The 15,361-nt window shown below is 41.0% G+C and overlaps 1 pseudogene; it reads left to right on the top strand.

Moving 5' to 3' along the window:
• Positions 1–5,599: 5,599 nt before the first annotated feature.
• LOC147448963 (uncharacterized) lies at positions 5,600–6,363 on the top strand (annotated as a pseudogene).
• Positions 6,364–15,361: the final 8,998 nt, after the last annotated feature.

The raw sequence follows: 15,361 nt of genomic DNA, 5'->3' as shown, positions 1-15,361 counted from the left end.
ACGTGCCATCATAGGTGAGAAAAGAGATACTCTTTCCTCCCTCCTTGAACTTCTTAAGCTTTTGTGACCTTCGCCATGCAGCGTATGATTTACGATGTCCTCACCTCTTGTATTCTTTAGGAGAATAGCCATAGCTTTCATCGAAAGAGGAGGAAGGTGAAGAAAACGGAAAAGAGGGTGACCTCTTTCTAGCCCTTTTCTTCCTTTGTTTCCTCTCTTCCCTTTCAGAGTGACGAGGAGAGGGACAGTGGGTTGAACATTTCCTCTTGCGAGGAGTTCACAATTGTCTAGAACACCATCTTTGAGGAGCCACATCTTCAGAGGAACTTAAAATTTCATTGCTTTCTTGCTCTTTGGATTTCTCCTCTCGTTTGGGAGAGAGTCTTTGGGAGAGAGTCTTTTTTTGGGGGTCTCTTCAAGAGGCCTCCTCAGCTCTCTCTCCTCTTCAAGAGGTAGGGTAATCCCATAAGCGCAAAGTTGTTGTGTAACTTTGGCTTGCAAAGCAGGGTTGCCCATAGCTAGTGACATTATAATTGACAAAAATGGGGGCATCATCATTAGCACCTTCATGTGCAAAATCAAAGCTATCAATGTTCATTCTACTCTCTTGATTATTGTCAGCCATGTTAACAGAATTTGTGTACTTACTTAGTGTATGCTTTGGCAATTCAAAACCTAATCTGCTAGCCCTCTTAGCATTTGAAAATTGGTGCTTAAGTATCTACACCCACGGCTCCAAGTGGTTAATTATAGAGAGTAGTGGAGTGGGTCTAATATTGCAGAGTTGTCAAGGGCTCCTTTTGGACTTCTTATGGATCAATAATGGTAAAGCCATAGAAAAGTCTAAAAAGACCCCATTATTAAGTCCAAAGCTTCTGAGGTGTGCACCATATTCCACATAGTGGGCTTGGGAGACATGGCTGCCGTAAGCATGTCTGATCATTAGTCCATTTCATTTTTCCAAAGTAGAGTGACAACTTCTACTTGGTGTTTGAGAGACGTCATCATCACAAACATGATTCTAAGCATGCATACTACTTAAATTTGTGCACAATAAAAAGAGAATTAGTCTTGTAAGACAAAAACATTGGTCATTTAAAAGAAATTTGTACATTTGCTTACTGTAATGTAGCATTGTAAGCATTGACAAGGTTCATACTATCCTTAAGCTGTATTCCTTTCATCCATCTAGCATCTTCAAAAGGATAATTTTTGAACTTAATAAGATACCATCGGATAATCTTACCATGTCGTAGTACCTTGTCTTCATGCTGAAGGATAGCTTCAGGTTGTAGCACCTCTTCTTGATCTTCAATTTTGGGAGGGTCTTCAATAATTGGTTTACTTGGTGGGTCTCCTTTGTAGGGCTTAAGTAGGCTCACATGAAAAGCATTGTGGATGAGCCAATGGTTGGGAAACTTGAGTTGATAAGCCATCTCATTGATGGGCTTCAAGATTTGGAAAGGACCATAGTATCTTTTTGCTAGCTTAGCATAATACTTTTGATGGAGTCTTACCATATGGCGAGCAAATAGTTCCGAGCAAGGCAACTAATCGAGCGAGCATTTTTAAAGAGAGACATAGAAAAATATAGAGATAAAGAGATAATTTTTCTCTAATTGCTCTTGACCAAGCAATTGAAGGTATACTAGAAAGGTTTCTCTCTCCTCTTACTCCATTCCATACTATCTGAAGAAAATGTTATCTACATATTTACTGGGTTATATTCGGCTTGAATCTTTCATATAGCTACAACACTGACCAATGCTTCTCATAGTACAAAATTTGAGGTGAATTTCTTTATGTCTCTTGAAGCAAGTCTTTCTCCTTGGTATAATCCCAAGGCACCTTGTAGGTGTGTAGGTGTATTATATATGTTTGACAAGAGGGTATATTATAGATTCATACAAGTTACAAATTTACACTTACAAGTGGGTCATTTAAACTCGATTTTTAGAAAATCTTAAATGTTTGTGAAGAAATAGGGCCGGTCAAAATGTGTAAAGGGGGGTTTTTATTGGGCTTTACTTGCAGAATGTCAAATATAACAAAAGAGAGGATGGCGGATATCAAAGTAGACATGATTGACACAATGATGAAGATTATAAGACATGTCAAATATAACAAAAGAGAGGATGGCGGATATCAAAGTAGACATGATTGACACAATGATGAAGATTATAAGACATGATCGACATGAAATTGGCATGATGGAAAAAGTTGCAAAAGAGATGATGATGGAGATCATAGTAGACATGATCAATACAATGATAGAGATCATCATAGTAGATATGATTGACATGAGACAAGGTATGAAGCCAAAGCGACCATGAAAAAAAGGATGAATATAGAAGGGACTTTTAGCGTTAAGACCCACAATGACAGAGGGAGAACCAACACGAGCTTGAGCACGAGGGTAAGTTGAAAGAAGAGGAACAACACATAAGTAGTGGTGATGGTAGACATGACAGCCAAAGTGAACACGAAAATCGGTATGATGGTAGAAGCTGCTAAAGAGATGATGGTGGAGATAGCAGGAGAGATTATTGACACCATGATGGAGATTGCAGTATGCATGATCAACCTGAGAGAAGGTATAAATCTAAAGAGATCATCAAAAAGAAAATTAATATAGAAGGGATGGTACCCACATGGATGGTGATTGATGGACTCCTAGACAACATGATGACCACAACAATAGATACGATGGATATACTAGTAGTGATGATGATGATGCACATAGAAATCATTGTATCAAGACAAAGGAGCTTGAAATTGAGCTCAATGAGGATGAACCAAACTTCTTAAGAGTTCAAACAAGGTACTCCACTTATGTGTCACCAATGAAAATCATGAGAAAATTTATGGCTCTTTTGATACAGCTTCAATGACACATTCTACTTAGCCAAAGAGAGGAGAGAGTGATGAGAGTAGTAGAAAACGACCATGGCTAATTCTATACCAAAGGATCTGATTTGTCTTTGGGAAGATCCCATGTGAGAAACAAGAGAGGATCATGAGAAGATTATTTATAGACTTAAAATAGAGAATGAGGCAGTGTGAACACACAGTTAAGACCAAAGATGATAGAGTGAGAACCAATAAGAGCTTGAGCATGAGCTTGAGATCATGAGGCTAAATTGAAGTTTTCTAACTCTTATTTTCTAGAGTGTTGCAAGGTTTGGACATTGAATGAACTGTAACCGAAACAATCAAGGATACAACTACAATGCAAAATTTAGGTACAATTTCTTTCCAATAGAACATACTATATTCAATGCTAGTTTTCATTATGGAACGATCAAGGGATATAGTTTTAAAGGACGAGGCCATGTGGCTCTATATTTTTCTGAATAAAATTTGTGTGAGGACTTAGACTTGCACTCCACAATTATTTGTGAGTTGAATTGAGAAAGTTCATAGTAAATAATGATGGCGCACCGCTTTTGCCCGAGCCATCCACACTGCTTCTACCTCGAGCCATCTACACCGATACAAATGACTAGACACAGATTTTGGTGCATAGACAATGTTACTTAAGATTTGAGTCACAACAGAACGAGTGGGTTTAGCTAGGGTTAAGTGGATGTACGCTTTGTACTAAAGCGCCCTCTCATGGTGATCGAAACTCATAGCAAACATAGAAGAAAATATTTCTAGACTTTCTTTTTCTCATTGGCTCCTCTTCTTATATAAACGAAGAAAGAATCTGCTCAACAGAATTCTCTTTCAATTTTCAAGACTGAGCTTTCGGCCTTTTTGTTTTTAGGCAAGACTTTTACCCCACTGTCCTCGAGTGCAACTCATCAGCTCTAATATCAATGCAAAGGGGTCAAGAACCTAAAACTCTTCAGGACCCTATAAAAGCTCAAATACTTCATCATAAACATTACGAGTTTAAGGGTAATGCTTGTTTGATAAAGAATGCAGATAGGCTAGCTGCCTATAACATTTCGCATCAGAACGGATGGCGAGAGTCAAAATTTGGAGCATAGAAAATGTTCTTTAAGGGTGCATATGCACGGGTAGGGTTTGACCTCTGCCTATTGACGCCAGCCAACTACACTCTTTTTGCTCCACTCTGTCGATTTTGGCAAAGTTAGAAATTTCTTTTGCTACCCCCGTCAAGTGCTGCGAGCAAACAATTTGCGTACACAACGACTGTTGGTTTAAATAAGAAAACTCCGAAATAGCTGATGCACGGCAAGGGTAGCACCCCTCGCCCGTGCGAAATTGCTCTAATATCCTGAAAATCTTCAACCTTGAAAAGTTCAAATACTTCATCATGAAGGCTGCAAATTTAAGGGAAAGCAATTGCTTGTAGCCATCCGCGCCGGCGCGGATGGCTAGAGGCAGGTTTCATTCGGAAGCATTCGGCATCTGGACTCAGAAACCATAACAACATTCAAAGCTGAACTGCGCAGCGCCTGATGCATTGCCCACACCGCTACTAGATTTGCAACGATGCTCATAACCTTTTCTCTGATCGATGGCGACAATAGGTAGCTCAATTCAGGTCAGTGAATATAACTCTTGATGGCTTGTTAATGCCATGACAGTGATCAGACGCCGTAAAACCTCGCAGGCCACCATCACTGCAAAACCCTAAATAGAGGCAAACCGTCAGAACCCAAAGTCTAGCTTTCCGAGCTGAGATGAAAGAGAAAGGTGGAGAAGTCGCTTTGCTGTGGGGAAGAACACAGAGATCGGAGAAACAACTAGATTGTTGCCTTCATTGGCCCTGGGTGCAATAGGTCTTGCAACTCTGCCAAGTTCTCGCTTCTCATATTTCTGGTGAAGAAAGAAACTGCCTGTAGCTGTCCACGCCGGTGTGGATGGCTACAGACAGGTTCTTAATGGAAATCATGACTCGTATCTGTGTGGTGCTCAACACACTTAAGATTCAAAGCAGCCAAGTGATTCATATGGATGCTTCTTAAATTGCTTTGAACTTCAGACGCGGCCTCGTGCGCACGAGAGAGAGAGAGAGAGAGAGAGAGAGAGAGAGAGAGAGAGAGAGAGAGAGAGAGAGAGAGAGAGAGAGAGAGAGAGAGAGAGAGAGAGAGAGAGAGAGAGAGAGAGAGAGAGAGAGAGAGAGAGAGAGAGAGAGAGAGAGAGAGAGAGAGAGAGAGAGAGAGAGAGAGAGAGAGAGAGAGAACAACCAGACGACGTTCTGCAACATGGGAGCAGATCAGAAGCGGCACTCAAGAGCAGCCAGCTTGAGCAGGTGCAGCTCCTTGCTGAGATTCTTCAATGGCGGGTAAGATAGCTACGAGCCCATATGCACTGCAAATTTGTCGAGACAAAAGAAGGTGGCTACATTGCAGTTGGGAGGATCATCATCAAAGGAGCCCAAGAGGAATTTCTCCTTCTAGCGATCGTATGCGGGCAAGGTGAAGGAGGCCGTGGAGGCCGCCAAGAAGGGAAGCCCTCACATCAGCGAGCTCTTTGTAGGCGGCCAGCTCTTCCTGCACGTGGCCCCTCCCAAGCTTGGGCCCAAGCCTCACAAGCAGTCTTTCTCACCATCGGCTTTCTTCACATGGCCACCACCAGCACCATCACCTCCTCCTCCATGGACTCCTCCCTCCCTGACAGATAATATGTGGCAAGGATGCAATATGGACTTGGGTACAGATGCAGAAGAGATTGGCACCAGCTTGGAGCTCATGTATACAGCTTTCCAGTATTCAACTCAGTCAATGCAGAAGACAGATTCAGAGACTGGACATTGCCCGGCCACTCGGCTAACTGGTGGAATTCTCATACACAAGGGTTTTATGCTAAGCTATTACCCCCAAATAATATGTATCAGAGATGTAACAAGCAATGGGCTCTCAATATGAATGTAACATGGTGGAACAATGTACTCAGTAAAATCTGGCTTGTACCAAATCAATTTAAATTTAAATTCTTCTTGTGGAGAGTATGTACAGGTACTTTGGCCATTGCTGCAAACTTGAACAGGAAAGGCTTCACAAATGGAAATTGTTCTAGATGTAAGAAAAGGGAACTGTGAGACATGTTTTTTGGCATTTTAAAATTGTTGCAGAATGGTGGAAATGGGTTGAGTACATGTGGATTACATCTTGGGGGGTTCAAATAACAAAACACAAGCTCACTTTTGATAAAGTGAACACACAACAAGACTCTGCACTTCAGTTTGCTCTACAATCCTTCAGAATCTGGTTTCTGTGGTTCATTTGGTCAATGAGAAATATGCATATTTTTGAGAAGTATACAGGGTTCAACCATACAGTTCCTATGAAAGTCATCAGAGACAGGATTCTAGAAGACACCATGGTGTTGAAAGATAAAGACCTCAGAGATAGAGTATTGCATATCCTCAACAAACTCCCAGTTTGATGAGGAAGTATGCTAAATTGTAAAATGCTCTTGTAAATATAATATAGACTCTTTTCCCAAAAGAGAGAGAGAGAGAGAGAGAGAGAGAGAGAGAGAGAGAGAGAGAGAGAGAGAGAGAGAGAGAGAGAGAGAGAGAGAGAGAGAGAGAGAGAGAGAGAGAGAGAGAGAGAGATGAGCTACTTTGTCTTCTTGCAGTCGAATCTCTGCAGCAGTTCATGTTTATTTCGAATCTCTACAGCACTTCAAATTGATTACAAATGTTTGTTGGTCTTGAATAGAAGCTCCTCCCCCTCCCTAAGCGGTAGGCCCGCTACAAGTTTGTCAGCTTTGAGGAAGATAAAGGCTTATTTCTCCAAGAAGGAGTAACATAATTAGCCAAGGAAGGTTGAGCGAGCGGTAGCAGGTGCACTTGCAGCTTGCAACTCTCATATGGATATGGATGTTCTTTTTCTTATATGTGTAACTGCTGCCTGCAACAACGGGAAAAAGAAGGTCATGGACCTACACGGATTTGGTGTTAAGTACCATCAATAGGTTCGCCATGGTCTGAAGCACAAATTTAGACATTGGAAGACCTCCCAGTGCTACGCTGAAGCAATTCGACAGCAGCGCTGTCTGCAGATACAGAATTCGGCATCGTTCAAATTTTTTTCTTCTTCTTTTTCATCCTTTCACGCTCAATTAACAGTTTTAGGTCTTTGGTTTTTTTCCTTCAATCAAGAGGGATTTCACACCTATAAAGACTGCAATCTCAAGCGAAATCTCCATCATCAATTGCATTTCAAAACACTGTATTAAGACACATTTGTAAACGCTATGGAGTGTTGAAAACTCGACAAATTTGAAGTCCGTAGCAATTGCAGCAGACAACAAGTATAGTGTAAGCAGGCTAAGGCTAAACGACAAGCATTTCAAACACTCTCTCACTGCAGGATGATCTGGCCTTGCATTGTAATTAGAGTTGTGAAATGTGCTTTTGAAATATTTGCTTCAAGTTTTCTAAGCTTTATGTTTTTTAGAGAGAGAGAGAGAGAGAGAGAGAGAGAGAGAGAGAGAGAGAGAGAGAGAGAGAGAGAGAGAGAGAGAGAGAGAGAGAGAGAGAGAGAGAGAGAGAGAGAGAGATAAGAAGAAGTAGAAGAGAATTTTAACGTTGTAGAAAATATCCCAAGAGACCTTAAAGATCTATCCGACGAGGAGAGTTGAACTCAAGACCTATTGTTCAAGAGGGAAATGGCATAACCAACCTACCACACTTGGGTGATAGAAAGGTTATATCATTTTCCTCTTCGTATTAGCGCGCGTGCACACACACACACACCAGAGAGAGAGAGAGAGAGAGAGAGAGAGAGAGAGAGAGAGAGAGAGAGAGAGAGAGAGAGAGAGAGAGAGAGAGAGAGAGAGAGAGAGAGAGAGAGAGAGAGAGAGAGAGAGAGAGAGAGAGAGAGAGATGTCTAAATGGGCCTGCAATTTTCCCTATAATAATCTACTATTATTTTCCACATAAGTGCAAGGTGTGCACAGTGTCTTCCTTGGGGAGCATAAATATCTATTTGGATGATTCAATAGCAAGGGATCCTTGAATATTAAGTGGACAGTGGTATCTCCATTTATGTGAATGAAACCCCATGTCTTTTATTTGACCATGAAGGGATTGTTTTCAAAGTGGGCCCTTAGGGTTAAAGAGCGAGTAGCGTTATGACTACTAGTGCTATGATGGATCACACTCCACTTATTGGATAATTTGGGACCAATAGTAGCATGGAAAGTGGAAGTTGAATGGCTAGATCATTTGAAATAGAGATACCTTACTGGCATGGCATGGTTTCAAGACTCTGTGGATGCACCTTACTCTTTTGGGCCCTAGAGGGCGTTCTCCTTGGCCCCCAATGTTTATACACCCAATTCCAAACATTGTACGTTAATTCTTGGATCCAAAATTTGACAAACTCACAAATTATTTTTGTGAAACCTCATGGCAAGACGAAGAATGAGATAGCTACTCTGCACTCAAAATTGAGCTCGAAGGAAGAAGATTGAAGCTCCCCAAGTTAGGTGTTCCGCTATTGGCCCTTTACCCTACAAAGTGATGATTTCAAATCTTCATAGATATGCATGTAAGGATTTTTTTTTTAAAATGTTAGTAAATAAACCACATTCATGCCTTAAAATTTCCCTTGTTGTGTGTTTCTTAAGGTGCTTGGATTGGACTCTCAAGCTCATGGATTTTTATATCATCCTCTTTAACAAAGGCTGACTTGTCCGAAGGACTAGAAAATGTAAGGATGAATATGCAATTGTAGCATTGCACATGGGGGAGAGATTTGCATGGAATTAGAGTTGTGTCTTGTTGTATTGAGTAGACATTGCTTTTGATCTACATATAATTATATGGTGGGTCATCTATTTTGGCATATACCTATTGATATGCATGGATGTTTTGTGTCAATTCAAAGAACATTTTCGTGGTAGGTGTATTCTCTTAGAAAATATATTGTTAGTTTTCTATCAAGCATGGCACATTGTTAATGACTATTTTTTCCTTATAGTCTCTTTTTATCAATGTGTGAGACAAGTCTTGCATATGTTGGTAGGGTAAAACATGTGCTTATTGAAATTTTAGTTAAACTGCAAGTTTAACAACAAACACAAAACTTTGATGCTTTCTATAGGTTTGGAATGTGCTTTTGCAAGGCTATGTCTCTCTCCTCTTTATGGCATGCTGAGACACTTTGCTAGATTTGGCTCGGTCTTGCATTAGTTCGGAAAATTTTGCTCGGGATTTGGGATTCCTCCTTTTGATGGCCCTTATGATTTTTGCCCATCGTTTGCCTCAATCGAGCCTTAGGGAACTTAAGCAAGACCCAATCATTTTCTTTGAACGCTAAGGACCTTCTATGCTTGTCAGTGGTAGCTTTTTCCATTTGTTGAGAGATGGATATAGCCTCCCTAATCTTTTGAAAAGATTCTTGTAGGTCACGGCTATATTAATCGGCAGTGAAGATCTTCCCATGTACTTTAAGTAGCAAGGGACTTTTAGGTCTTCCCTCAATGATTTCAAAAGGTGCTTTTCCGTAGAAGTATGTACATTATTATTGTACGCATACTCTACAAGAGGTAAGTACTTTTCCCATTGTGAGCATTGATCTACTTCAGTAACATAAGTCATTAGTAGATCAAGTATCGTAAGATTGGCTATCTCACTTTGGCCATCCGTTTGTGGGTGATAGGCAGAAGAGAAATTCAATCTTGTACTTAGATTTTCAAAGAGACCTTTCCAAAAATTACTGGTCATTCTAGGATCTCTATCTGACATGATGGATGTTGGCAATCCATGGAGTTTGAAAATCTATGATATGAAGAGAGTTTCCATTGGTGTGTCTTAATAGTCTTTTTGACTGGAATGAAGTGTGCTTGCTTGCTAAACCTGTCGACTATTGTCCATCCTATTGTATACCCATGGATAGACTTGGGTAATCCAAAGATGAAATCCATGGATATACTCTCCCATGGTGAATTTGGGATAGGCAATGGCTGGAGTAATCCAGGTTTCTTCCCTCTATCATGCTTGGTCTTTTGGCATACTACACATTTTGAAACATACTCTTGTATGTCCACTTTCATGGTAGCCCAATAAAAGTATGTTTCTACTCCTCAGAGGTTAGGTTGAATGCCTCTTTGCCCCGCATAGGGAGGATCATGGGATTTGTACATAACTTTCTCATGAAGGGAATGGGTAACACATAGCCTATTCCCATGGAGGAGATAACCATCCTGCAAGGTGAATGAATCCTCTTTCTTCCCCAAAGCAAGGGCTGGCATTATGTCTCTGAAGTGAGGTTCAGAAGCATACTCTTCTATCATAGAACATAGATCATTGTGAGTAGCAATAGACACTACATTAACTTTTGGTCGTCGTCATGAAAGTGCATCGGCCACTTGATTGTGCTTACCAGCAATGTGAGCAATATGAAAATTAAATTGCAAAAGAAAATTTTCCCACCTCATTTTTCGGAGAGCTTTGTTTATGTTGGGAAGTACTTTAGACTTTGATGGTCTGTTGGTAGAATAAACGGAGTGCCCAATAAATAGTGTTTCCATGTGTCTAGGACATGTAGAACAACTAAAAGCTCTTTCTCATAAATGCCTAAGACTCGTTCATCCGTATTGAGCCTTCGGCTCTCATATTTGCTATGGCATGCCCTTCTTGAAGCAAGACTGCTCCAAGGCAATCACCACAAGCATCACATTGAACCTCAAATGGCTTTGAGAGATCCGGAAGCATGAGGACTGGTTGGGAGGTAAGCTTCTCTTTGAGCTTGTCAAAATCATTTTGCTCCTTAGCAGTCCATGAATACTTAATGTTATTCTTTGTTAAGTCATGTAATGGTCCTGCTATTTGAGAAAATTTAGCTATGAAGCATCTATAGTATGCACACATACCAATAAAGCTTCTTAGCTCTTGTAGATTCCTTGGATTAGGCCATGCTTTTATTACCTCTAGCTTCCATGACTCCATATGGATACCATCTTGAGAGATAATATGACCTAGGTATTGAATCTCTTGAAGGAAAAATTTGTTTTTCTTTTCATTGAGAAAAAGCTTGTTCTCCCTCAATGCTTGAAAAATCACTCGGAGATGTTGCTTGTGTTTCTCCAAGGACTTGGAGTAGATGATGATATCATCAAAGAACACTCGAGTGAATTTTTGGTAGGGTCTAAAGATTTTCTTCTTTAGACAATTGAACGTGGCTGGTGCATTAGTCAAGCCAAAAGGCATGACTAGATATTCATAAAGGGCAAACATTGTATGAAACGCGATATTTAGAATATCTTCATCCCTTATTTGATGATAGCCACTTTTAAGGTCAATCCTACTGAAGTAGTTAGATCCTTGTAGCTTATCAAACAGAACTTCTACCCAAGGCACAAAAAGTCTATTTTTGATAGTGATATGGTTTAGTGCTCGATAGTCCACACACATACGGTATGTACCATCTTTATTTTGCACTAAAAGGAGTGGAGAACAAAAGGGAGAAGAGCTAGGCCTCACTATCCCTTTGTCAACCAATTCCAGTACTTGCCTCATGATCTCCGCTTATTGAGATTGGGAAATTTGATAAGGAGGCTTGTTAAGCGGTGAGCTTCCTGGTAGGAGCTCAATTCGATGGTCATCATCCCCTCGTTTTGGAGGTAAGTCCATAGAGATTTCATCGATAAACACATCTTGGAATCCTTTTAGAAAATCAGACAAGACTAACTCTTCTTGATTCCTACCATTTACATTTGATGAAACATTAGGACCTTTTAGTAACAAAAATCATGTACGCAAAAACTGAGCTCTTCATTGATTTATCAAAAGCAGGAGGATTTACAAGTGGTATAGTGCAACCAAACTCACTAGCATCTATATACATGTTATTTCTTCTGTAGGTAAAGTAGATTCTCCTTTCAGGGAACTTCATATTGGCAACCATGCGGTTGAACCATGGTGCCCCTAGGATAGCATCCTCATGTTGGAGAGGAGAGATGAAAAAGTCTTGTTTGTCGACATAGCTCTGGACATGGAGCCTCAACTTCCCAATCAAGGGAGTAACGGAGGCTCATTGTCCCTTGAAAGCAGTGTCGGCCGTTACAACATCTCCCATCTGAAAAGCTTGAATGCCCAACTTGGTTGCCAACTCCATTGATATAAAGTTGTGAGTAGAGCCAGGGTCAAACAAGATGAAGGAATTGTGCTCTCTTACCTTTCCCCAGGCATAAGAGAGAGGTGCACCTTTGCAATGAGCATCCTCTTTTGGAGATTCGATGGTGGAAGCCCTAGGAGTCTCATTGCGAGCATTTTTCTTGAGGCAAGAACGGTAGCAATGTCCTTGATGCTCACACTTAAAACACTTATGGTCCTTACGAAAAGCTTCAAACTCTTCAGGAGAGAGTTTTCTTTTTACCTTTGTAAGCTCCCTTCTCCTTGGACTGATTGTTGTTGTTGTTAGAATTGCCTTGGGGATAATTTTGGGCATTGAATTTCCCCTTTGCATCATTTTTGTATTTGGTTTCCATGGGCTTGATATTTCATCTAGCCCCTTGTTGGAAATTGATACTTCAGTGATAGAACCAAGCCCTTGAGAGTTGACATGCTCAGCCATCTCTTCAGGTAATCCCACACAAAACTGTTGCTTTTACTTGGCAAAGTCTATCTTTTGGAAGACAGTACCCTGGAGATGTAAATCCCAAAACTTGTCTACATATTTGTGGATAGACTCATGAGAGAGAAGCTTTGGCCACATCGAATTGCTGGATGAAGGCCAACACTTTGTCAATAGACCAAAGGTGCCATCATAGGAGAGAAAAAAAATACTCTTTCCTCCCTCCTTGAACTTCTTAAGATTTTGTGACCTTTGCCATGCAGGGTATGATTTACGATGTCCTCCCCTCTTGTATTCTCTAGGAGAATAGCCATAGCTTTCATTGAAAGAGGAGAAAGATGAAGAAGAAGGAGAAGAGGCTGACCTGTTTCTAGCCCTTTTCTTCCTTTGTTTCCTCTCTTCCCTTTTGGAGTGATAAGGAGAGGGATTCTGGGTTGAATGTTTCCTCTTGGGAGGAGTTGGCGATCATCTAGACCGGCGGCGTCGTGGAGCCACATCTTTAGAGGAACTTAAAGTTTCATTGCTTTCTTGCTCTTTGGATTCCTCCTCTTGTATGGGAGAGAGTATTCTTTTGGGGGTCTCTTCAAGAGGCCTCCTAATCTCTCTCTCCTCTTGGAGAGGTAGGGTAATCCCGTAAGCGCAAAATTGTTGTGTAACTTTGTCTTGCAAAGCAGGGTTGCCGAGAGCTTGTTGCAACCTAGCGACAATATAATTGACAAACATGGGGGCATCATCATTAGCACCTTCATGTGCAAAATCAAAGCTATCAATGTTCATTCTACTCTCTTGATTATTGTCATTCATGTTAACAAAATTTGTGTACTTACTTAGTGTATGCTTTGGCAATTCAAAACCTTAGTTGCTACTTCTCTTAGCCATTGACAATTGGCGCTTAAGTATCTACACCCACGGCTCCAAGTGGTTAATTATAGAGAGTAGTGGAGTGGGTCTAATATTGCAGAGTTGCTGAGGGCTAGCTACTTTTGGACTTCTTATGGCTCAATAATAGAAAGTCTAAAAAGACCCCATTATTAAGTCCAAATCTCCCGAGGTGTGCACCATATTCCACATAATGGGCTCAAAAAAATCGATAATAGATCCCGATCCCACTTACCCTAATATAATTAACAAAATCAACCATTTATAGGCTACTTAAGGACCTCTCTTCTTACGCAAGAAAAAAAAACCAAATGCTCTGATACCAATGTAATGGAAATGGCCTATTAACTTTGAGAGTAGCAGAAATTAGAGAAAGTACTTTTGTGAAATTACTTTGTGAACATAGCGGGTGAACTTAATGGAAGGTAGCAAAATAAACATAGCAATTGGTTAACTTGGCATGAACAATACTTTTGCAAGAGAGAGAGTTTAGAGAACATGACAATAGTAGAGGACTGAATTTATGTGGAGCAGGTCCCCCCTCCAATAGGCATTTGTATTATAGTTTCTCGTTCTCCCATCAAGAGAGATTTGTTACAATACAATTTTTGTGTTCCTTCTGACCTAGGTGATGCAATGAAGATGGAAAGCTTCACGGATCACAAGCATAACATAAATTTTTTGGAAAGCATTAACTATCCCAAGCCTCAATCCCAAGGCCTCAAACACCTTCGAAGGTGGAGAGAGCTAGCGGGGAATGAGGGTAGGGGAGAGGAAGAAGAAACATTTCGTACAAGAAAGAATTAGTTCCTCACTTATCACTCTTCTTGCTAGCATACATAATAGCATAGTAATGAAGATGGAGAAGATGGCAAGCTTAAGCATTGAAGCATGGCTCTTGGTTGGATTTGCATTCCATAGCCAAGAGTGTTGGTGTAGGCTATCAACTTCTCAACTTGCTTGGAGAAGGAGATGTAGCTCTTGCATTTTGCACTTCACACAATGAGAGTGTGTGTGAGTGTGTGTGGGAGAGTATGCCGTGTAAGCAAGCCCCTAGCTTCCTTGTTCAACCCCCGTTGTAGCTCATGCTTGAAGCTCATTGGACCCCTCTGGGCCTAGCCAATCACAAGCAAGAGGCAGATCAAGAAAGCATGCTAGTCTTGGGACAAGTGTCCCCCTTTCCCTTTTGAGAAAGAGGACTTGATAAATGCAAAAAAAATTAATTAAATTAGTCACACCATGAGGGCAACATGAGAAGGAACTTGACAAGTGTCCCCCTTTCCCGTTTGAGAAAGAGGACTTGATAAATGCAAAAACAATTAATTAAATTAGGCACACCATGAGGGAAACATGAGAAGGAACTTGACAAGTGTCCCTTTTTCTTTCTATGTACCAAGCATGCCTTGTGTGAGTGTGTTCTCTCTCATCCCCCCTCTTGTAGGGCTCATTATTGACTTTTGCACACCTTATTCCCAAGCACCTTAGTTAGCAAGCATGACAAAGCACCTCAAGCTTGGGTGGTGTTCCCACAAGCACCTCAAGCTCCCTAGTCAGAAAGCACGACAAACACCTTAAGAACCTTAGTCATCAAGCATGACAAGCACCTCAAGCACCTTAGTCATCAATCATGACAAGCGCCTCCTGAGCACCTTAGTCATCAAGCATGACAAGCACCTCAAGCACCTTAGTCATCAATCACAACAAGCACCTCAAGCACCTTTATCTTGGGTCGGGTTCCCACCTCAAGCTCAGCCCTAGCTTACCTAAGGTCAAAGGACTTTTTATCACTAACCTTTGGAGTTCTTTAATGAAGCTAACCCTAAGGTCTTTAAGCTCCATTAGCCAGCTTGCTCTTTGACAGATCATCTCTCATTTGGGCCCCTTTACCATTGGCCCCCCTGTCGGGATAGACCCTGAAAGCACATACCTATATTCTAACCCTTGTTCCCGTTTATTCTCCCACACTAAATGATCAG

This window comes from Adiantum capillus-veneris, chromosome 10, assembly GCF_014529385.1.
Source record: "Adiantum capillus-veneris isolate H3 chromosome 10, ASM1452938v2, whole genome shotgun sequence".
Lineage (NCBI taxonomy): Eukaryota > Viridiplantae > Streptophyta > Polypodiopsida > Polypodiales > Pteridaceae > Adiantum > Adiantum capillus-veneris.
Note: the sequence above shows the minus strand (reverse complement) of the source record. Positions and strands in the feature narration are given on the sequence as shown.